This window comes from Mobula birostris, chromosome 21, assembly GCF_030028105.1.
Source record: "Mobula birostris isolate sMobBir1 chromosome 21, sMobBir1.hap1, whole genome shotgun sequence".
Lineage (NCBI taxonomy): Eukaryota > Metazoa > Chordata > Chondrichthyes > Myliobatiformes > Myliobatidae > Mobula > Mobula birostris.
The window spans coordinates 47,162,288-47,187,351 of record NC_092390.1 but is presented as its reverse complement, the minus strand read 5'-3'; the positions used below and the strand labels follow the sequence as shown (position 1 = coordinate 47,187,351).

The window sequence follows — 25,064 nt, the reverse complement described above, 5'->3', positions numbered from 1 at the left end:
TTATTACACCTTTCCAGAATCTGTTTCCCAATCTGCTCCTCGATGTCCCTGTTACTATTGGGTGGTCTATAAAAAAACACCCAGTAGAGTTATTGACCTCTTCCTTTTTCTAACTTCCACCCACAGAGACTCAGTAGGCAATCCCTCCATGACTTCCTCCTTTTCTGCAGCTGTGACCCTATCTCTGATCAGCAGTGCCACGCCCCCACCTCTTTTGCCTCCCTCTCTGTTCTTTCTGAAACATCTAAAGCCTGACACTCTAAGTAACCATTCCTGCCCCTGAGCCATTCAAGTCTCGGTAATGGCCACAACATCACAGCTCCAAGTACTGATCCACGCTCTAAGCTCAACTGCTTTGTTCATGATACAATATAAATCTTCACACTTTGGCTGGAACAACATCTTATATTCCGTTTGGGTCATCTCCAATCTGATGGCATGAACTTCGGTTTCTGAAACTTACAGTAATGACTCCACTTCACCACCCCCCCAACCTTCACCAATTCCTGTCCCCTTGTCCCTCTCTCATGTTATCTTCTTGCCTGCCCATCACTTCCCTCTGGTGCTCCTCCCCCACTCTCCCCTTTCTTCTTTCTTCCATGGCCTCAATCAACTTCCTAGTTCTTTGCTTCATCCCACCCCCTCCAAGTTTCACCTATCGCCTGGCATTTCTCTCTACCCTTCCCCACCTTTCAAATCTACTCCTCACCTTTTTTTTCTCCAGTCCTGCCGAAGGCTTTCAGCCAGAAACACCAACTGTACCTTTTCCCGTAGATGCTGCCAGGCTTGCTGAGCTCCTGCAGCATTTTGTGTGTGTTGACAGCTCGTGCGCTATTTCCACCCTCTGCCTCTTGAAAACACAATCTCACAGTCAGTCAAGCTGTGAAGTGTTGCAAGTTGGAGATGAGCAACAGTGGCCTCTGAGGAATGTATTTTTCTTGTGGGGCTGTATGGAAGGGTGAAAAGGGAGTACAGACACAGACCCTGGTGTTGTCATATCTGGTCATATTGCTACAGTGTGTTCCATTCAGTTGTAGTAGTACCTGTTCCTCATAGAAAAGAATTGTTCGGGGAAGCATCATTCATTAATCTCGAGGCATCCAACAGTGGTCTTCATAGAATATACTCAATGTCCTGTGGGAAAAGGAGATGGTGGATCCAGCTGGATGGTTCCCTTCCAGGCAATCACCCCCAATTGGCAAAATACTTCAACAGAATTTTCATATGAACATTATGAACTTGATTGGCTGGTGGTGATAAGGGCTTTCCCTATCAGATCATTCATATACAATTGGGAGTTCCAGTTACTCTGCACACTGCTGTCCTGAGAGATCCAGGAGTGTGAGGGAATGACGGGGAGAGATCAACACCCACCTCCTTGTACGTTTGCCAAGAAGGGGTCTAAAAGGATGCAGCCCTGTTCGTTGAGATTCATCCTGAGCTACTGCCCAGAGCAACACTCTGTGTCCTTTTGACTTTTCTCAGGGACAGACGGACACACACACACACACACACACACACACACACACACACACACACACACACACACACACACACACACAAACACTTACTGCTGGTGCAAGACCAACAACTTAGTGCAAGATATTCTTGAGTCTGCTTGAAAGTTTCTTGTCCTCCAGTGTAAGGTACTTTTTATGACAAGGTTTTCTATGCTGAAAGCTACAAGTCCCAGAATAATGGTAGAATTCTGGTGTAGCTCCCACATACCTGAAATAGGGTAAAAACACAGACTGAGGCTCTCTTACATGGTGGTACTGGGCCCTATGATTAAATACTAAAAGAACTCTTAAATTATGGAAAAGTAAACTGAATGAAATGTTGATATAATGTGATATAAAGGCAAATATTTCTGCAGAAGTGGTTTTTCATTGCCTTCTTCTGGGCAGTGTCTTTACAAGATGAGTGACCCCAGCCATTATCAAGCACCTTCCTGTCAGCCATTCTGGCCATTTTCTCTCTCATTACCAACAGAAATCCCACTCGGATGAGATTTTTTTTTGTTTTTCGCACCGTTGTCTGTAAAACCTAGAGATTGTTGTACATGAAAATCTCAGGTGATCAATAGTTTCGAGCTACTAAAACCACCGTATCTGGCACCAACAGTCATTCCATGGTCAAAGTCACTTAGCTCACATTTCTTCCCCATTTGACGATTGCTCTGAACAACTGAACCTCATGGCCATGTCTGCATGCTTTTATGCTTTGAGTTGCTGCCACATGATTGGCTGATTATATATTTGCATAACGTGTAGGCGTACCTAATAAAATAGCCACTGAGTGTATTTGTGCCTTCCTCCATTTCCTTTGTTCTGAGTGTGGCTGAAGCAAGCGTAGTCCATTGATGCTATTTTGGTAAGATGCAAAATGAGCCCTCACATGTGACATGTTGCTTTACAAACCTCCAAGTTTTCACACAACTGCTACCTGCCAGGTCTGTGTATGAGCAGATATAAATTAACAAATTCAGTTCACTCATACATGTCTAGAGGGATCATTTACCTTCGAGCATTGATACAAATTTGGTTCATTCCTAGATTGAAGTACTGTTAAGTTCATTTTTAAAAATTTAAGTTTAAGTAGACTTATCAATTACTTTGAAGAGCTGACTACACACCATCAGATGACAGAAAGTTGATGGACCATCCTTTGTCTGACTGTGTAATAAAAAAAATTTCTGAGAATTTATAACCTTATTAGCTTTAATTTACAAATCGAATTATGTTTAAGTTGCTAATATTTTCCCAGCAGTGTGTAAAACTATCATCACAATGTGTCCCAATTATAGCATGCTGTGTATACTCTTCTTTAATGTCCAGAAAATAGTATCATTTCACCAGATGGATGATAGTTCAGGGAGAAGCTGCATGTGTTCAGCAAATGAACATGTTATCTAGAATCCACATTTAATAAATATTTAGCATTGTCTATAAATGCAGTGATGTAGCCTAGCAGAAAAAGGTTAATGTGTAGTATGCTGCAAGTTGTCAAGTTACATCTATGACTGGCTTAAAGTGGTGTGTGTGTGTGTGTGTGTGTGTGTGTGTGTGTGTGTGTGTGTGTGTGTGTGTGTGTGTGTGTGTGTGTGTGTTACTATACAAAATTATAGCTCCAATCTGACTTGGTCACGGTGATGATCTGCAGATAACACAGTTATTTTGAGTTATTTTTAGGGCAATCTCCATGATTAAATTTCGCGATTAACCATTTTGTTGCTTCCTGGGAGTGTTTTACATACAGTTCATTGAAGATAATTTTTAACAGATATAGGGCAGTGTGAAAACTGTAGGGATTATGATCTTTAAATCCAGTCTAAGCAAACATATCTTTTATATAAAAAAGGACTTGCAGCTTTAGTCTGAAATCCACTTTCAGTTTTAAACTACAGTAAAGTGCAAGTACTTATCTCTCAGCGATGTTCTGTGCAAGAAGAGGGAGTTGATTTCAGGAAGCCTTTGAAGATGTTGACTGAGGGATCTGACTCCGATAAATTACTGAGCACAGTGGCGCAGAGGTCCCCTGTGAAGGCCTAGAGTAAACAAAAGGCAGTTCAAATTGCAATTAATGCATGGAACAGTCCAATCATTTCCCTAGTCAACAGTAACAAACAAATACTTTTCCAATTTAAGGAATATTAGAAAATATTTTCATTTTCACTTCAAACTGGAAGGAGTGGTACTAAAGTTGATGCTTGCTATTGAATGTGATTTAGGTTTGAATCTCAGTAAGGTCACTGGATCTGCGAGTAATGCATCAGGTGAGAAATAAGCTGGTACTTTTGAACCATTAATAAGTCTTTTCTGTAATATTTTCTTCCATACCTTGTGCAGAATTGCTCTGGTTAATTGGAAGTGTGATAATTCATTGAGAAATTAAATGTATGCAGAAAGTGAGAAAGATAGAAAAAAAAGCTACTTTAAATTTGAATTTAATTCAAAATTAAAGATATTCACAGCTTGTTGAAGTCCATGTTGTCGGATTTTCTCTGGCTAAAGCTTCCTAAAGCTCCTTATGATCAGCAAGTGTTTGGAAGAGTTTAATTTGTTTTAGTTTTTTAGACATTAGGGGAAGTCAAAAGAAATGTTGTCACACAACTAGTTGGTACTGAGGTAAAAGATCAGACATTGTATTATTCAATGGTAGAGCAGACATGGGCAATTAATAGCTTTCTCTTGCTTCTATGCCTTGGGTTCTTCATTAGGTCCCAGTGAAGACCAAATAAAATATTTCATCTGGCCCGGTAGAGTTAAAATATTCTCTTTTTAAATTTGGGTTGCTTTACAATGCAACTTCAATATTTACAGATCTCCAAAAATGCTGCTTAAGATATTTCAGGTTTCGAAAGTGTTGACGGTATTGTTTTAGGCCACCTACAATTATTTTTTAAGATGATGCACAGCCTTGATGTTCTGAATGTTAATAATGAAAGAAGAATTCAGAAGCTGCCGATGAGCATGCATGAGCAGAGCTCTGGCTCAGCAAAATGAATTAACATGATTGGCTGAAGTCTAAATTTATGTATCTTTGGGCAGATCTTAGATACTGCCTCAGCATTAGTAGGTTAGGAATAGATGTGCTGCAAATAAGGTTGTTTATTCACTTCTAGCAGCAGAGAAATTCCTATGAGTGAAAGACAAAATATTATATGGTTATAGTATATGGTTATTGCAGATACAAGACGTCTGAAATAAAAAACAGAAAATACTGGAAATATTCAGCAAATCAGGCAGCACTTGTGATGTTTCAGTGCGAAGGCTTTTTTATCAGAACTGGGAATGAGAACAGTTTAGTTTTAAGATGCAGTGTTTTGGGGATTGTCCTATCCAACCCTAAACCAAAGAATGTGGTGGTGGTTGTCCACCATGTCCAACAATGACAGGAGAGAGTTTTTAGAGTGGAAAAGCCATTGCACTGGGCCAGTTCCACTCTCTTGACCTCAGAAGTCCCGCTGCAGTGGTACGAGCAAGTGTCGCAAACTGAGGTCTTCCTTAGTTGCAGTTGATGACCAGGACATCTTCTGTGCCTTGTCTTGCCCTTCACTTTCCATGGAGCTTTGTAGTACCACCTTCCTAGACATTGGATCTCAACCGCCCAGTCTCCTAGAGCTGACATCACATGCTAGGACAGGCATGTCCCTATCTCATCGGGGTAAGTGGCCGCCAGCTACCAGCACCTGGGTTAGCCTGCCTGTCGACGCGGTGTCCAGGGAGGAGTAGCAGCTCCGGTGAAGGGGCTTGTCATGTCCATGCTGGGGCTGTTCACTCACCTTTGGTCACCACCGGATACTCAGCTCTCACCTGTGACTCCAAGTAGCTGTTTGCATGCAACGGCGGCCACACCCCAATAGACCAAAGAATAGTTAATGCATAATACATTAGCTTCTCAGTCAATCAAACTGACAGCTCATGCGATGTTTCCACCCTCTGCCTCTTGAAAACACAACCTCGCAGTCAGTCAAACTGTGAAGTGTTGTGAGTTGGAGGTGAGCAACAGTGGCCTCTGAGGAATTTATTTTTCTTGTGGGGCAGTACGGAAGGATGAAAAGACACAGAAATGTAAATGCCAAGTGTGAAGACCCCTTCAGCATGTACCTGACCCTAGTGTTGCCACATCTGGTCATATTGCTACAGACTGTTCCATTCAGCGGTAGTACTATCTGTTCCTCATAGAAAGGAATTGTTCGGGGAAGCATCATTCATTAATCACGAGGCATCCAGCAGTGGTCTTCATAGAATATACTCAACGTCCTGTGGGAAAAGGAGATGGTGGATCCAGTTGGATGGTTCCCTTCCAGGCAACCACCCTCAATTGGCAAAATACTTCAACAGAATTTTCATATGAACATTATGGACTTGATTGGCTGGCGGTGATAAGGGCTTTCCCTGTCAGGTTATTCAATTACAATTGGAGTTCCAGTTACACTGCACACTGCTCTCCAGAGAGTTCCTGGGATGTGGGGGAATAACATGGAGAGACCAATACCCATCTCTTTGTACATTTGCCAAGAAGGGGTCTAAAAGGATGCAGCAGGCTTTGTTGAATTACTGAATTACTGCCTGAGGTTGCTTGTATTCCAGCGCAAGGTACTTTTTAATGACCAAGCAATCTATGCCGAAAGCTGCAAGTCCCAGAATAATGGTAGAATTCTGGTGTAGCTCCCACATAGCTGGAATAGGGTAAAAACACCGACTGAGGCTCTCTTACATGGTGATACTGGAACCTGTGATTAAATACTAAAAGAACTCTTAAATTATGGAAAAGTGAACTGAATGAAAGGCTGATATGATGTGATATAAAGGAAAATATTTCTGCAGAAGTGGTTTTCCATTGCCTTCTTCTGGGCAATGTCTTTACAAGATGGGTGACCCCAGCCATTATCAATCAGCATCTATAGAGGGGAAATGTTTCAGGTTAGGAACTTGCAGCATTCCCATCCTGTTTACTCTCTCACCCCCTTCTTTTCTCACATCACCTCCCTTGGTTCCCCTCTTCTTTCCCTCTATTTTACAGTCCACAGTACACTCCAATTAGATTCCTTGTTTTTCAGACCTTTACCTCTTCCACCTATCACCTTCCAGCTTCTTGCTTCATTCCTCCTTCCCCACCCATATACCTTCCCCCTCACATGGTCTCAACCATCACCTGCCAGCTTGTACTCCACTCCTCCCCTGTTTTCTTATTCTGGTTTCTGCCTTCTTCCCTCCTAGTCCTGCTGAAGGATCTCGGGCAATAAAATTAACTGTTCACTCCCCTCCATAGCTGCTGCCTGACTTTCTGAATTCCTCCAGCATTTTGTCTGTGTTTTATCACCTAGTGTTTGCTTCATTTAAAGAGATGCCTGTTAAAGATCACTTGTGGGGTTTTGTGAGTCTACTCAAATTTACTGAGATAATCAATTTGTTGTCATAGCGATTCATGCTATGCAAGCTACAGCTGGACCACAGTTATCACCACGGAGATATGCATGTATTTATGGATCTGCATGTATGGAAGCATATTACATCAGAAAATTGTTCATATCAAACATTGATAAATTTAAATTCATTCAACTGACTTGAACCATGGTTAGGAGTGAAATTTGAATACATAATAAGGAAGAAAGGCATGCCACTCAGTGCTTTATGCCTGTAGTGTAATTTTCTTCGTTAGTATACAGGTAAATGTCTTTCTTGATCATCATGAGGAATTGTAACAGATGGTTTGGGTTGCAGTATTAATTTACGCCCAACCCTATGGAAAATGCAAGCCACTTTTTCTACAGAAAACTGTGGATGGAACAGTCCTTCCTGCATAACCATACAAGCTTTGAGGTTACAACTGTTCTGTTAGTTTTAGGTGTGTGAGTGTGTGTAGCCTTTTCCTGGTTTCTAACTACAGTTATTGGCATTAAGCCAACTCAAAATTTTGGCCCTGAGCAATGTTTAACTGCCAGTGCATTTTCATAAGAGCAATCTGCTGAGGTAGAGCAGCAGTGTTGTGAGGATGGTACTATAAATTCTTGTCACAATTTGATATTTACAGTATGTTGAGTTCCTTTACAGTCATTTGGAAGCCATTTCTTCTTATTCTGCTTCAGTTTAAATTCAATTTGTCAATCTCATTCCCCAGTTGAAAACATTTCAGAGTTGGAAGATCATTGTGGTTTCTAGTGGCCAATTATCTCAGCATCCAGTTGTGGCTGCAGGACTTCTTTTGGGCAATGTTATTGGCCTAGCCATCTACTCTTGCTTGTCCATGACTTTCCCTCTTCCAGAAGGTCAGAACAAGGGATTTGTTGATGATTGCTGTGTTCAGCTCTATTCACATTTCTCAGATAATAAAAAAAATACTGTAAACACTCTGGAGAGAGAAACAGTTAACAGTTTAAGTAAATCTTCCAAGCCTTCAAGTTAACCTTTCATCAGAAATGTTATGCGTTAGATTACCTAAGGTTCAGGGAAAATACAAGGGGGAATTAATATCAAATGAGAAGGCTTGTGATGGGGTGAATACAGCAGAGATTAGATGGGGGGAGAAGGTTGAAGGGAAGATGTTGGAACTTCCACAAAGCAGCTAATCATTACCAGGCACTGTTGTAGCACATTGATAATGTCACTTAGCATTCTGTATGCAAATTGTACAAGACAATAAGGACCATATTGAGACAAGTTTTAAAAATAAATTACTTTGAAGTGTAAATGGAGGTTGCTCACCGTATATCAGCTGTGGCAGCAGATAAAATGATGACTATTTGAGGGCAAAAGTTAGACCTACAAAAATAAATTTTAAAACCTGTAAATCTGAAATTTAAAAAAAACATAGATCAGGCCACCGTATGTGGAAAGAGAAACAGGTACTGTTTCCAGTAGAAAAGCCTTCTTCAGACATCTGAATGCTAATCGGCCTGAAACATCAATATGTTTCTCATTCCAAAATCGCTGCCTGACTGCTGAGCATTAGCAACATTTTCTATTTTTATTTAATTACTTCTGTCCTTGCCTCTTCACTTCTCGTCATCTTGTGTCAGTGAGCTCAGTATAACTCAGTTACTTGACCAGACGAAACTACCACTGACTTCAGAAAGGACCCTGTGTTTTCGCCTGCTCAGGGATGGCTGTACTGGTCTAGAGAGGACCTTGTTCTTTGTCAACAAGTGTGCTGATCCTGCAAGAACTGGCCATTGTGCTGGTGCAGGCCTAGTCTGTTGAGTGACCAGAGAAAGAGGATGGCAGCAGATGGCCTCCTTGTGATATACTGCCTGGCTCTGCCTTGTGTTACAATTCACCCAAGGATCCACTCCACCAGCTCACAGCTCACACAGCGAGGCCCTGTGTGCCTGAAAGCAACTAGGCCTCGTAGCCATTTGGAGATGCAATGTTAATTAACGTTACTACTGTGCTATAGTAGTGCCTGTCAAAGATCATCTGCCTTTCCATCTCACCAATTTCCCTTTGATATTCAACATAAGAAATATATGAAGCAAGTGTAGGGCACACTGCCCTTTCAGCCTGCACTATCGTTCAGCAAGATCACAAATAATTTGAATTATTCCTTCAGTTCCATTTTTGTTGCCCAGTTGCCATAACAACTACAGCCCCAAACTGACACTTTACTCACCTAATGACTTAGCATCTGCATCTTTCTAGATCAGAGAATTCCAAAAATTTACATTCATCGGAGTGAAATTCTTCACCTCTTACAAAGCACTTCAGCAATGCCTTAGATGAGACAATGTCAGCACCAGTTCTTCCCAGTTCCATTTCTTCCATGTGCCTATCCACCCAGGAAAACATCCCCACAACATTTAACCCATCTATCTTTTGCTGAACCATACAGTATATATTGCAATGAGATCAATTTTCAGTCTTTTAAATGCATCTGAATATTGCTTCAAACAACATAATTTACAATCATAAAACAACTCCTTTATCATACAAATCCATCTAATGAACCTCCAAAGCAAACAGTTCCTTTATTAACTCTGAAGTGTCATAGGAAGTCTTCTCTACTCTTGTATTGCCATCTCTCTTGCTCTAAAGACCTTTTAGAACATTATCATTTTTTTCCTCTTCTCCACTATCCTCCACATATCCTGAAAATCAATATTCCCCAGAAAATCACTTGAACTTTGAATTCATGATATCTTCAAATGCTGTGGAATGGAAATGTTGAATTTGCAAATTTGCTCCACCACACGGATTGCAGTAAGATTCCTTGCAGTTGCAAAGACACAGAAAAATATTCCCTTTTTCCCATAGAGTGCTCCAGAAGCACATCTGTCAGTGCAGTTGAGGCTTCACATTGACTTGCATGGATTGTGGCTGAATGGTCATTTCTCTTATCAGAGGGGGATAATTTAGTTAATTACAATAGATACACTTCAGTGCACCCCCAATTCACTCATCAACAGATTCTTCTCTAACTCCATCGAGAAGTTTGCAGAAGACACCAACATAGTGTGCTGTATCTGAAATAATGATGAGTCAGGGTACAGAAGGAGTACATTATGGACTTCAGGAAGGGAGGTCGTGCACATGCTCCTACCTACATCAATGGTGCTGAGGTCTGAAGGGTTGAAAGCTTCAAGCTCGTAGCAGTAAACATAAATCCAAACACCAAAATATCTCTCCTGGTCCAATCAAGTAGACCATGGCCCAATGAAAGCAAACCAATGTCTCTACTTCGTCAGGAGGCTAAAGATTGTTGATATGTACTCTTTGGCATGTAGACACAGCTCAGCTCAGCACATCATGGAAATCAGTCTCTCTTCTGTATATTTTGTATCTACTTCTCACTGCCTTGTTAAAGCAATCAACATAATCAAAGATCACATCTTTCCTGTACATTCAGGCTTCTCCCTTCTCCCATTGGGCAGAAGATACAAAAGCCTTGAAAGTGTGTACCCAGCAGGCTCAGCTTTTATCCAACTGTTATAATGATCTCTGGTATCCATAAGATGGTCTCTTCATCTCACAATTCACCTCAATTTGGCCTTGCACCTAATTGTGGCCTTGCACTAATAACACACGCTTAGTATTTGCTCCTGATGAAGAAAGATAGCATCTCCTGAACCTGTAATTCCACATATGAGATACAGACATAAGAATCAGACACCGGGATAAACTGACAAGGTTCTCTTGTTCAATTATGTTTTAGTACATTAGCTTTCTGCTTCAAGATTTTTCTTAACTTATTAGGCTTTGAAAGAACGTCATTTCCCTTTTGTGCATTGAGATGCTTTGGCAAAAACAATGGAGTTGCCTAATGACTGAAAATTATGCAGATTGGACTTAAGAAGAATGACAGTTGATCTTAATGAAGGTTCAGACAGAAGTTGAGAGGGCAGGTGAATATAAAGGTGTTTTATCTGGGGCAATATGGCCAGGGGAAAATCAAACTGAGGACGTAGTCTTTAGATTTGATCTTTTTAGACTAAGTTTAGCACAATTTCTTTGCACAGTAATAGACCAACAGTTGCAATGAATTAGAAAAAAATGGAGTTGAAAACATAGATCATATCATTCTTGATTTTATTGAATGATAGTACAGGTTCAAAGAGCACTGTGCTGTACAGCTGCTGCTTGTACTTCCGTATATTATCTTGCCTTGATCTTTATTTTTAAACAGCTGGTTGAAGTGCCTTATCTCCTGCTCATGACCCAACTACAGCAAAGTGCAGAGGTGTGGTTGTTAATTAAATGATACTTCAGGGTAAGCTGTGATACTGGCCAGCCAGAGCAAGTGTAGATGTTCTCCGTCCGAGAGATGATGCACTTGGCTAGGGTGTATTGTTCCCAAGTACATGTCATTGCCTTCAAGAGGGGAGTTGAACAATAATGAAAGGCCATTCTTTAAATTTAAGGAGTACTGAAAGGCAAGTAGTTATTGCCAGTTTTTACATACTCAAAAGGCTGCAGTCTTAATTGGGAAGCCAGCATGTGGTGAGGTTTATTGACTTATTTTCGTACGGTCCGTCTCATCTTCCTTTCTATTAAGTCAAGAGAAAACCAAAGAACATGAAAACTAATTTGAAATCTCACCAAATTTATATTTTATTCCAGTATGGAGAGCTCTATTTTCATAACATTTCCAGCAATATGGATACATTTGAAATAATTTCCTGTCGATTTGTATCTCTGAATGTTTTTTTTAAACAAAATCTCATACAACAACAGTAATGAAGTATCATGTGAATATTTGAGTTCGGGGAAGGGGGACTGATGTGGATTTAGCAATTTAGTTGAATACTTTTGCAACATTTCCAACAGACTTGTACCTCTTTCATACTTTACACGGCTAAATTAATGTGTACAGGTAATTGCAAAGTGCAAAAGATCGATTTGGTCCTTAACATTATGACAATTATGAAGCTGTGATTGAGGTTTGTTCAATGACTACGTGTATTTTGTTGAGTGCTCAATGTAACTGGGGGGAAACTGCTTTTGCAGATGAACAAAGAACATTAGTTGATGAAGTGAATGATGGTTTTAAATCACCACTTCTCAGAAATCTCATTACCACCGCAGAGAGGACCAAAATAACAGTCACTGTACTGCGACATCACCATGGAAACAGTTAAGAATATCTAGGTTCCAAACAGGCTATATTTCTGTCTTTCCTTTGTTTGCTTTTAGCTTTTAGAGGTTTATTGCTTTTATCTGTTGGTAGACAAAGTACTGTCAGACCTTGCATAGATTCATCAATGTTGCGGATTTTATTTGAACCACAGGGCAACATTTTCAGGTCTTTTTCTCAGTGGAAGCTTGAGGCCATGAATGTTACAGCTAAAGACTCACCTTGCTAGTTTCATTGAGAGTGCAGTGAGTGTCATTTGCCAGATACTTTACAATTAATTTGGATTAATCTTGGACTAATCAGAGTTTGTACATTTGGGAGAGTTTGGACACTTTTTCAGGAATTAACTGCATGGAACACAGGGTGCCTATGCCCCGTCCAATATAAACTGGCAGAGAGGTGGAGAGAAGTCATCTGCCAAACTGTTACTGTACATCCTTACCCACAACCGCCCCAAACTCTACAAAACCACCCTAGATGGTTCCTAGTCTGGGTTCCCCACAGAACTGTACCTTGTAGTTTATGATATGAAATGCTCACTCTGAGCACTGTGGCTTGGTTAGCGGAACCCTCAAACCAGTGTGGCCCTTTCCATCAGCGTTCTCAGGAAATCAGTTGATGCATTCCATCAGCCACTTTCTGCAGTCTGCCAATTTATAAATAGGAGGTGTTAACCGTGTGGATAAACTCACAGCCCAGAATAACCAATCATGCCTGGAGTTGAACAAATTTATTGTATTTATTTCTCCCAGAATTTACTGTAATCTAATTAACTGTCATCTTTCTTTTTTTTTCCCTTTCAGGTGGAATTCACAGTCTATTAGATGGTTCGGTTAATTTCAGACTCATTTGCTGCTTCTGGGTAATAAACAAAGCTGTGGTATTGAACTTGGCCTCACAGTGAAATGTGCTGCTGATGCTACATTCTTCATAATGAGAATGCAAACAAGGATACCTGTTTCAGCCGAACTTCCGTCTTCTCTCACAAAGGACTGCTGAGAGTGCAAAACGTGCCTATATACTGGGAAAGAAAGATCTGTAAAGAAGATTCCTTAACTATGAATTTAAAAGAAGCCATTGTTTGAGTCTTATGTTCTGCAACCCACAGCTACTTGTAAGTGTTTTAATTAATGCTTTTATTATATTCTATTTTGGGATGCCTAGCAATCTATTGGCAATTTCACAAGCAGTGCATGGTACTGCTCTGAATAATGCTCACAGAAACGAAACTGTATAAATCCAACAGAGCACAGGCTTTTAATATAATACATCTTACCTGATAAATTTACAAAGCAGAAGATGTTGCACATTCCTTTTGAAATCTTCCTTTTGATTGTTACATGGGAAAATTGTCCCTTATTCATAAGAAAATGGGAAAACCTAAATCTTTTACTATTATCAAATAACAGGGTAAATGGAGATCTCAAGTGAAGAAAATATGTTTATTCATCCTGGTGACTCAACTCATGTAAATTAAAAAGTCAACGCTTTTTAATTTAGACATTGATTTGCAATGCTTGCAGATGCTTGAAAGGAGTCTGCTCCAGCAAACGTAGGTGCAGCGATAGAATGTGTTATCTAGTTGTCAATCTACACAGTGGATAAATTGCAGCCCCTGCCCCTGAGTCTCCCATTAATTTTTAATTTTTTCTGTACAAATCTTTTTTGCCCTTCTATTTCTTTGAGTTGTACTTCTGATAATCTGCCAAGGTTCAATGGGGATGGAAATTTGACTTGGGCAGTAGAGAAACCAAGCAGTAGTGAATTTTCAGCATATTTCACAGCCCACCTGGATTTCTGGTAAACAAGCTTCAATGTGTCAGAAGGTTAGGAATGGAGTGTTATGGAGCATTGTATGCTAACATCAAATTTGCATTTTTACTCAAATTAACATTATTTGTGTTCATGATTTATATCTGATGATGTATGCAGTATATAAGGTGAAATTTCTCATGATGAAGCTTCGTGATTTGCAGATTAAAAATGAAGCTATAGCAGTGAATAATTATTCTGTATCCCTTTACCATGTGATTTGTAATCTATGAGCTCATGAGATAGAACATAGAAACAGGGCAGTGCAGTACAGCTCCTTCAGCTCACAATGTAGGTTCAGCCAACCTATATAAACCGATTCCACAATCAATTAACCCTTTACTCTTACATTGCCTATAATCCTCCATTTTTCCAATATCCATGTGATTATCGAAGAGTCTCATCAATGTCCCTATTGCATCTGCCTTTACTGCTACTACTGGCAGAGCATTTTGGCACCTACCACTCTCTCCGTAAAGAAACCTACCTCAGACATCTCCTTTAAGCTTCATACCTCTCATCTTAAACTGATGTCCTTTGGTATTGGCTATTCCCACCCTGGGAAAAAGAATAGACAGATATCCCTTTAGAACAGAGATGAGGAGGAATTTCATTAGCCAGGGGCTGGTGAATCTGTGAAATCCATTGCTACAAATGGTTACAGAGATCAAGTCGTTTATTTTAGTTAAAGCAGAGTTTGATAGGTTCTTTATTAGGAAGGCCATTCAAGGTTAGAGGGAGAAGGTCAGAGAATGGGGTTGAGGGGAAAAATAAATCAGCCATGATTGAATGGCAGAGCAGACTAGATGGGCCAAATGGCCTAATTCTTTTCCTTTGTCTTGCAGTCTCAATCAAAGAGAAAAGGCTGAGCTCATTCATCCTTACCTCATAAGACATGATCTCTAATCTAGGCAGCATCCTGGTAAATCTCCTCTGTACCCTCATTTGAGCTTCCGCATCCAATGAGGCAAACCAAACTGAACATAGTCTCAATGTGCGGTCTAATCAGAGTTTTATAGAGCTGCAATATAACCTCACAGCTTTTGTGCACTACCCCCGATTAATGAAGGCCAACACACGATGCTCTTTCGTAACCACCCTTTCAACCTGCTTTGCAACATTGAGGGATCTTTGGACTTGGACCACATGATCTTTCTGTTCCTCCATACTGCCATTAACCTTGAACTCCACCTTCAAAATCAATCTTTTAAAGTGTATCACCTCACACTTTATGGATTGAACTCCATCGGCCATTTCTCTGTCCAGCTTTACATCCTATTAATATTCCTTTGTAAATTATGACAACCGTTTACACTCTCCACAACACCATCAATCTTCATTTTCTCTGCAAACTTACTAACCCAGTCTTCCACTTCCTCATCCAAGTCATTTATAAAAATCATAAGGATTAGTGGTCCCAGAACAGATCCCCATAGAGTGTAATAAATATGGTACTCTAATGCTTGCCATTCAGAAAGCCTTGTGCCATTATCTAACTGCATTTTGTATTTCCACTACTTTGTGAAAGACCATTACTTTCCTATGATGAAACATTAATGGATATTTATTCTAAGATAATCTATTGAAAATTGAAACCATGATTCTTTGACCTTCTCATGAAGACATCCAGGAAGCATTGCTTGCATTTTCACTGCCTCAAGACATAAAAACTGTACTTTTGCTCTCCCTCCATAAATATAAAGTTATTAATAACATTGTTGTATCAAGTCTCCCCATCCAATTCTCCTGCGCTTGTCAACTAACTTTGTTTCATAGCTAAACATTGTCTTGATTTTGTAGTTCTTATCCTTGGTTTCAGTTCACTCAGTATCTGACTCCTCCATTTTATCATATTGTCCTCCAACCCCAAAATACCCTGGTGTATCTGCTGCTCAAATTCTGATGTGCTGGCTACCTTCAAAATCACCACCATAGCAACCAAGAAACTAATCTCTGGAATTTGCTCCCTAAATTTCTCTGTCACTCTGCACTACTTCCACCTTTAATATGCCCATTGAAGCCATTCGCCCAAAATCTAATATCTCAAAACCTGTTTTTATTATTGTGTCCTTTATTTAGTGTGTTTTTATATGCTGCATTGGATCCAGAGTAACAAATATTTCATTCTCCTTTATATTTGTGTACTGGAAATAACATTAACCAATCTCAAATCTTGAATGGGTACTAGCCTCTTTACCATCGAGGGCATTTTCAAAAGATGATGCCCTGTAGTGCCTTGGGATATTTTACTGCATTAAGGGCAGAATATTAATGAAGGTTCCTGTTGCTGTCATTTGATGTACTTCCTATTAAGTGTCTAAACTCTTTGCTTACTATCCAGTGTTGAAATCAGGGATACCTTTCCTCAACCAAATTAGGGAAACCTTTTCCTTGCAATGCCAACAGATTTTCTTTTGAAGAAAAACAGATTTCCCAACTAAACTGAGGAAAAAACCCTCATGCTTTTTCCAAATTGTCATTGTAATACAGCAAGAAAGTAAATTCTTGACTGGTTTGAACTAATAAAATTGTCTAAATGTAAAGCTTTAAAGGAAAATCTTGTGCTGTCAATTTCTTTGTTAATATTGTTGGATCAGTGTTTACTTTCTGATCCTGAAGGTTCTCTGGAAGCAAAATGACGAGCAGTCTTAATTCCAAAGATAGTTTATTTTACAGTACAGACAAACATGCAAATACTAAGCAAACTAAACTAAGAGCTGAGAAACTATGCTGAGAGATAAATGCAAGACAAGAAAATGAAGAAGCCAAGAATCCAATATGACTTTTCTGAAAAATCGAGCATTTTTATAATAAGGTAAGGAAAATTCCTCTGATAGGAATGAATTAATTAATAGGTTATATAATTAAAATAGTTACATCATATGGATGCAAACACGAGAAAATCTGCAGATGCTGGAAATTCAAGCAACACACACAAAATGCTGGTGGAACGCAGCAGGCCAGGCAGCATCTATAGGAAGAAGTACAGTCAACATTTCAGGCCGAGACCCTTCGTCAGGACTAATGGAAAAAAGAGAGATTTGAAAGTGGGAGGGGGAGGGGGAGACCCGAAATGATAGGAGAAGACAGGAGGGGGAGGGATGAAGCCAAGAGCTGGGAAGTTGATTGGCAAAAGGGATACAAGGCTGGAGAAGGGGGAGTATCATGGGATGGAAGGCCTTGGAAGAAAGAAAGGGGGAGGAGAGCACCAGAGGAAGATGGAGAACAGGCAAGGAGTTATTGTGAGAGGGAAAGAGAGAGGAAAAAAAATATATAATAGAAGACCTACCTGTCCTGAATGCAGAAGAACTTTCAAAGCCAAGATTGGATTTATAATCCACTTGAGAGCCCATAAATAGGTCAACAGAACGAAGACCATCATCCTCGACCTCGAGGGATAGTCACAACAAAGATATATTTATATATATATATATATATATATAAATAAATAAATAAATTAGGGAAGGGGTTAGAAGGGGAGGAGGGGCATTAACGGAAGTTAGAGAAATCAATGTTCATGCCATCAGGTTGGAGGCTGCCCAAACGGAATATAAGGTGATGTCCCTCCAACCTGAGTGTAGCTTCACCTCGACAATAGAGGCAGCCATGGATTGACATATATATTGACATCATATGGATAATGTGTTAATACTTAGCCAATGAATAAAAAGAAAGGTGATAAACTGTTAGTTTAGCTTTCTGCCAGTGGGTGTGGGAAATACATGAGTTTGTTAAAAAGTACAATTCTTATAAAAAGTGTTATCAAAAAAAAATACAGTGGTTTCCAACATCATCGTGAAAAATATCTTTGTTGGAGGGCAAATCTCTCAGCTGTAGCTGCATGATGGTGACACAATGCTGTTCTGTTAGTCAGGTTGGCCAAGGTTGACATTGTATTACCCTACTTACAGCCTGCATTATCAACAGGAAACTCATCTGTCTAGAGCTGTGTCCTGTCACGAACATTGGAATGTGGTTTCAGCTCTTCATTGTACACCTCCTCTAAACCACATTTCCATGCATTTCAGGAACCACAGTTTCAGAAGGTGAATACAAAGTGCTGATATAATTAGATTGTGCATTTCCTGTTAAAGACTGTCAGTTTGTCAATCCATCACCTTTAAGATTTGGATATTTATATATACTCTATTATTTATGGATGGGCACATTGCTGACAAGAGCAACAATTCTTCCTCTTTTCTAACTGCTTTTTGGAAACCAATGTTGAGCGGTCTTCTTTGGTTGCTGAATGTAAATAGCATTTGCACTGCTTTTTCCCAGAGGTAGTGAGCTCCAGTATTTATACCCGGTGATGATGATGAAGGAACTGTGGTAAAACTTTTAGAATCAGGTTTATTATCACTGGTATATGGCATGAAATTTGTTGTTTTGCAACACATAAAATATACTACGAATTACAATAAGAAATATATATAAAGCATTAAATAAGTAGTGCAAAAAGTGAGCAAAAATAGTGAGGTAGTGTTCATAGGTTCATTGACCGTTTAGAAAGCTGATGGTGGAGGGGAGAAGCAATTCCTAAAATGATAAGGGTGCATATTCAGGCTCCTCTGTACTTCCGTGGCCTAGTGATTAAGGCATTCGTCTAGTGATTTGAAGGTCGCTAGCTTGAGCCTTGGCTGAGGCAACTTGTTGAGTCCTTGAGCAAGGCACTTAACCACACATTGCTCTGCGACGACACCGGTGCCAAGCTGTATGGGCCCTCTTGCCCTTCCCTTGGACAACATCGGTGGTGTGGAGAGGGGAGACTTGCAGCATGGGCAACTGCCGGTCTTCCATAGAACCTTGCCCAGGCCTGCGCCCTGGAAACCTTCCCCAGGCCTGCGCCCTGGAAACCTTCCAAGGCGCAGATCCATGGTCTCATGAGACTAACGGATGCCTATAATACTTCCTCTCTGATGTTAGTAATGAGAAGAGGGCATATCTTGAGTGGTGGGGATCTTCAATAATAGATTCTGCCTTTTTGAGGCATCACCTTTTAAAAAAGTCCTCGATGGTGAGGAGGCTAGTACCCATTCGAGATTCAAGATTGTATGATGTCATTTCCAATACACAAGTGTAAAGGAGAATGAAATAATTATTCCTCCGGATCTGACGCAGCATCTAAAAACAGACCAAGATAAAGAACACAATAATAAAGCACAATAAATATAAATATATAAGATAGCTTGTATACATGGAATGATTGTACACACATAAATTGACACTAGGTACAGGAATGTTTCTACATTAGGTGACTGAAGGAAATGATAAGGTAGTGGTGGTGGGGTAAGTTGTGAATGGAGGTATTACTGCTTGGGGAAAGTAACTGTTTTTGAGTCAGGTGATCCTGGCATAGATGATTTGTAGCCTCCTCCCTGGTGGGAATGGAACAAGCAGTCCATGAGCAGGATGGGTGGGATCCTTCATGATATCGCAGGCCTTTTTCCAGCACCTTTCTGTACTATGTTCTTGAGGGCGGGTAGACCGGTGCCTGTAATGCTTTGAGCAGTTTTGACTACCTGTGGTACAGCTTTCCTGTTTGCTGCGGTGCAGTTTCCATGCCATGCAGAAATGCCCCATGTTAGAATGCTCTCTACTGTGCCTCTGTAGAAGGTCATGAGTATTGACATGCATAGTCTGGTTCTCGTTAGTGTTTCCAGAAAGAGAGGTGCTAATGAGCTTTCTTTTCTGTGTCGGATGTGTTCTAGGACCATGAGAGGGTGTGGGAGATGCTCACTCCTGGGAGTTTTATACTGATCGCAGTGTCCATTGCGTAAAGCGGTGTGTCAGTGGTGCGAGGTCTCTTGAAGTTGATAACCATCTCCATTATCTTGTTGACATTGAAGAAGAGTTTATTTGCCTGGCACCAGGCCTCAATCTCTTCCACCTCCTCTTTCTAAGATGTCTTTTCGTTATTGGTGATGAACTCTGTCTTGTAGGGCTGGATGAACTTGATAATGTGTTTGGCCATACAGTCGTGTGTGAGCAGAGTGTACAGCATTGGGCTCAGCATTCAGTCCTGGTGGGCACCTGTGTTGAGGATAATGGACATGACTGAGTCCACATAGCCCTCTGTAGATTTCTCTGATCCTGTGCATTGGCCCCTCCATACCAAATGGTGATGCTGACATTTACTCTGCTGTTGCTTGCCTTGCTGATATCCATGGAGACCAGTTTCATTGGATACATTTTAAATGATGCAGCTGATTCGACTTTCCACACTCGCTGCTCCTTAACTTAGCTATCCCTTTAATTGTTCAGCTATCTTGTTAATGAGATAAACAATTTGCTGCAGGCAGTATTGCTGTAGTGGCTGCTTCATGAACCCAGTATCAGCTAAATGTTTCTGTCAACTGATGGGAGCTTCACAGTACTGATTTAAACCTGGAGTTGTGTTAAGAACAGATGAAGCGGAAATGGAGTAGGGCACTCAGTGAGATCACAGCCAATTCAAAGTATTTCTGCTTTCACATCAGCCCACGTCTCCTGAACCCCTTCACTAGCGTGGGTGAAATGGTCCAAGTCCACTGTGCAGCCACAGATTGGTTGGCAGGAATTGACAGACTGGGTGATCACCTTCTTGGAAAACCTTTAGCTGTCAGTGACATTGCTCCTCCCCTTGGGGGACATATTATCACTGCTTCTTAAAGATTATTGGAGGGGTAAACTCTTTGGTCCTGATTAGCTGAATACCACCCCTCTTCTTCAATTGTCTGGCTCTCCGGGGATGTTGTTCGCCCAACAATCCAATTATGAACTTTGCTCACCATCTTCCTTTAGACTCTGGTCTTTGGATCTCCTTCCTCCTGCTCCAGAAAACCAGAGGAACCACATCTAAAGCTCCCGCAATCACTATTACTTTATCATTCCCTGTCAGTCACCTTATGCACAGACACGCCTGTGCCTAGTTTCAGTTTATGGACATACAATCAATCTATGTGTGTAAACTATCTAAGTATTTATATTTATTGTTTATTTTAATTATTTGTTCTTTATTGTATTGTGTTTTTTATTGTGCTGCATCAGGTTCAGAGTAACAATTATTTCCTTCTCCTTTTCACTTGTGTGCTGGAAATGACATTAAACAATCATGAGTCTTGAATCTTGAATCACTAGTGCACCTCGTATTCCTTTTCTTTAAGGAAAAATGTAACAGCATGGTTCTGAGAAATTTCGATCCCAAATGAACGTGAAACCACTTGAAGGCTTTTGAGTTGCACTGATAGAACGTGGTCAGTCTGCTGGTACACTCAGGTTTCCCTATGTGATTTACAGAGTGACCTCTTTCCTTATTTCTGGCAGGGAGGGTTAACACACAGTGGACGTCACTGTTTCATCCGGGAAACAATGGGAGCCACGCATGTGTAATTAGAGATCCAGTTGAGCTTAGGGGGTTGGATGAGTATAGAATATGGATCAAGCCCATCTCCATCCTAATAGGGGCTTGGGGAAGGGAGGAGATTAGAAAATTCAGTCATTGGATATCCGATTGGAGGAGTGGGTGAGATGTTGGATGGTGGGGAGTGATAAGCAATTAAGTAATTGTGTCCAGATAGAGAGGGGTGGTAATTGGGGTTTCTATCAGTAACTAAGACAATTGGATGTTTAGGCAGTTGAGGTCGTTGGGATTTGGGTACCTGAGGAGAAGGGATCAGAGAATCTTAGAGATTGAGGTCTGTGCCATCCAATGGAGGGTGCTAGGAGTCTTGGTTCAGTTGGAAGTTTGATGGTAGAGATAGGTAGTTGGGGGTTGTGGAGCACTGTGATGGCAGAGGGTGGGTTGAAATTCCATAAATCAAAATGTAAATATAGGACTTCTGAAGTCATAATCTGGTGCTCTGCTGCAAACATCTTATTGCTCCTGTTGTACCTATAAGTGATCATTTCAGGGATAAAGTGATGAAACTTTGTTTTTTTTGCTCTAATTATTTTATGTTTTTCTCATGAATGCTGCTTATATGATTTTTTTATGCCTGTGATGCTGATGCAAGTACATTTTTCATTCTATCTCTGCATTAGAGTTGTGCATATGATAATAATCTCAATTTTGAATTTACCAACAATGACTCAAAAGGAGTGTTGGCATCTGGATTGACATGATAGTGGGTTCCTGGCACAGAAGACATATTGGATCTAGAGTGGTGGCCTGGTTAAATTTTTGATGTGGTGCAATAAAACCTGGAAGCAATCATTTTTTTGCACTTTGCTATGTGGTAAATGCATTACATTTTCAGTTGTCTACGGCTGTAATAAATAGTGTTACTCAAGCTAATTTTAAATCCACTGAGTCTAGGATTCTCTGTTTACAGATAAATATTTCAGTGTCTCTAGAGTTTATGTTAGTATGCAGATTTTGATCAAAGGTTCTTCCCTTAAAGGGCCCAAATAATGTACACAATCTTACAATGTGTAACTGTCCAAATATTAAATGAATTCCACTACTTATTTTCAATAATGTTTACTTTGTAAGGCCCATGTATTAAATGAAAAACACACATGAATATATAACCTAATAAACATTTCCTTCCTTACATTAATTTCAAAAATCTGTATTAAAATTCTGTTCTTTTCTCTGTATTTTTTTTGGCTGTTGTCCCATATAAGAGCATCATTCTTATATCCTGCCTGTTTGTTATCTCATTTGACTTTGAGGATTAAATCCCATTGGGGAAGAGGGAAGCCTAATAGCTCACAATTAACCACTAATTACTTTTTAACATAACAGCAAAAAAATGATAAGGGTATGATTCACAGACCTTGAAGTACTTTCCTTGCCTGAAGTAGAAGGATTAGAATACAGATAATTCTCAGATCTTCACACAATGGTATTCGTCCAACAAAAAAAAAGTATAGAAAACTATGTTGCTATGCTTCTCAGCATTAGTGACATTTGGTTGTTTTATAGTTTTTTTTTTCCACTGCAAGGTTAAAATACTTTAGAACTTCTCTGTTACCAAAGCTAGATGTTCATGCCAGTTTCAAAGGCTGTAGAAATATTTTAAGATGAAAGTGCGAGCAAGTTTCGATAGATTCTCCTACATTTATAAGTATATCTAATGTAAGCAGATGTGTGAATAGATATATATTTGTAAATCCTTCCAGCTCCACAACACTTATTCTTGCAGGTGAGTAGCCCCGTTGACTGTGTCTGTTATATGTCCTGGGACTTGGAGTGCTCTAGAAAGGCAAGATGCCTGACGTTCATTCTTCAAGGGTCACCTGCTCAGGAAGACACTCCAACACTTTGCCTGGGTCATAAAAAGTTCCAAGGTTAACTTTGGGATGGTTTTAGCCTTCTTGTTTCAGGTGTGTGCTTTAGACCTGCAAATGAGTTGATAAATCTTTATCTTCTGAAGTTCTGAGCACTGCCAAACACAAGTGAGTAATCTCTTGGTTTGCACCATCATCGGTTCATATGCTTCCATTGGAAGGTTAGTTGAAGCTGGAATATCACTGTTGGAAAAAGTTACTAGACCTGGTTGTGCAGAAATAAACTAAAAGTCCAACCTGCACTATTCTCGGTTGTAGATGTTTACTATTCTCACATTCACTGCATACTTGCTTGCTTCAGCAGTAATCGTACTCTGGCTGCCAGAGTTATTTAGAAGATTGAGGAATGATGTAATTGAAACATACAAAATTTTTATGAAGCTTGATGGTATAGGGATGATGTTATCTCTGGCTGGGGTGACTTAAAATAGGATTTATTCTCAGAATAAAGAGTTGATCTTTTAGGACTGAGGTGAGAATAAATTTCTTCACCTAGAGTGTAGTAAACATACCTCATTATGATCTTCCACTTTATAGTTTATCTGCACTTTATCTGTACAGTAGCTGTTATACTTTATTATGTAATGCTATTGATTTTACCTTGTTCTATCTTAATGCACTACGTAATGATTTGATCTGTATGAACAGTATGCAAGATAAGCTTTTCTCTAAATCTTCATAGATTTTCATAGCAGTCATAGAGTCAATTCTCACGTACGGATGCGAGACGTGAACACTCACCAAGACGACGCGAAAGTCTCTGGGTGGTTGCTATACACGAATGCTCCAGATGGCTCTTGACGTGAGTTGGCAACAGCACATTACGAACGTTGAGCTCTATAACAACCTACCGGTGCTCACCACTAAAATCGAGGCGAGAAGACTGCAACTAGCAGGGCACTGTCTATGCCAACCTGAGCTACCTGCCAGCCTAGTCATCATATGGGAGCCCAAGCACGAGAGGATGAACTCTGGGCGCCCTCCCAAGACTATGGTCAACACGCTCTTAGAAGACAGCGCCGCGGCTAATGTAGATGAACTGAACACGCTGATGAGGGAGAGGGAGAAGTGGAGAGTCCGTCATCGTGCCCGACGCCGGCCCCCTAGGCCTGAGTCGTAGTAGTAGTAGTAGTAAATCTTGGTACATGTGACAATAATAAACAAATAGCCAATACCAGTAAATCTTTGCAATTCTCTGCCTAGGAAGGCTCTGGAGGGTCTGTCATTGAATTAAAAGGGAATTTAAAGATTAGGAATTACTGCTGGAGAGTCCGTCCTTCTATTCATTATTTTTCAGTGTTATGTTAAGTATGACTTATTTAATGGTTTAGAGGGCAGATGTGCTACCAGTTGCAGTCTCCATATAGCTAATGCCTCACTTTCTCAGCATGTTTTTTAAACAAGTGAACATGGAACCTCACATCCGCCTCAATATTAGACAAACAACTGCCAGCAGACTGCTGTTATAATCAATGGAAATCAGAGCAGTGATGTGAGACAAAACTAATTTCACAGACTTCTGTATTAAAAGCTATTGAGCAGCATTTAATTAAGTCCAACTGCAGTGTCTCATCTAAAAATAAGGAAGGTTTAATTTGACATATACAAGTGAAGGATGTCGATCAAGATTCAATAAGCTTCATTTGACTCATCACTGTCTGCAAGAGTTATCACCTCATTTTATTAATTTCTTTATTACACCAAAGATATAGGTCAGGGATGTGTCCCTAAAATATGTTTGTGTACAGCATATTTCTTATTATTACTGTGCAAAGTAGCCAACAACTTTTACCACGGAAGAGATGCCCTGTGAATTGTGAATGTTGCTAGACAATGTGTGATGTTCCATTGTTAGCTTCACAAGAATACACTCTCACTTTAGCATGAAATTTCACTTGCATATGGAT

General features: G+C 40.1%; 1 protein-coding gene across 1 annotated transcript in view; it reads left to right on the top strand.

The window, feature by feature from the left end:
* The window catches only part of ptprea (protein tyrosine phosphatase receptor type Ea), a 302,508-nt gene that overhangs the window by 105,173 nt on the left and 172,271 nt on the right, over nucleotides 1-25,064 (top strand). Inside the window, exon 3 of the mRNA XM_072239403.1 lies at nucleotides 12,876-13,186. The gene's annotated coding sequence lies outside the window, so the exon portion shown is untranslated. The remainder of the gene's footprint in view (nucleotides 1-12,875; nucleotides 13,187-25,064) is intronic.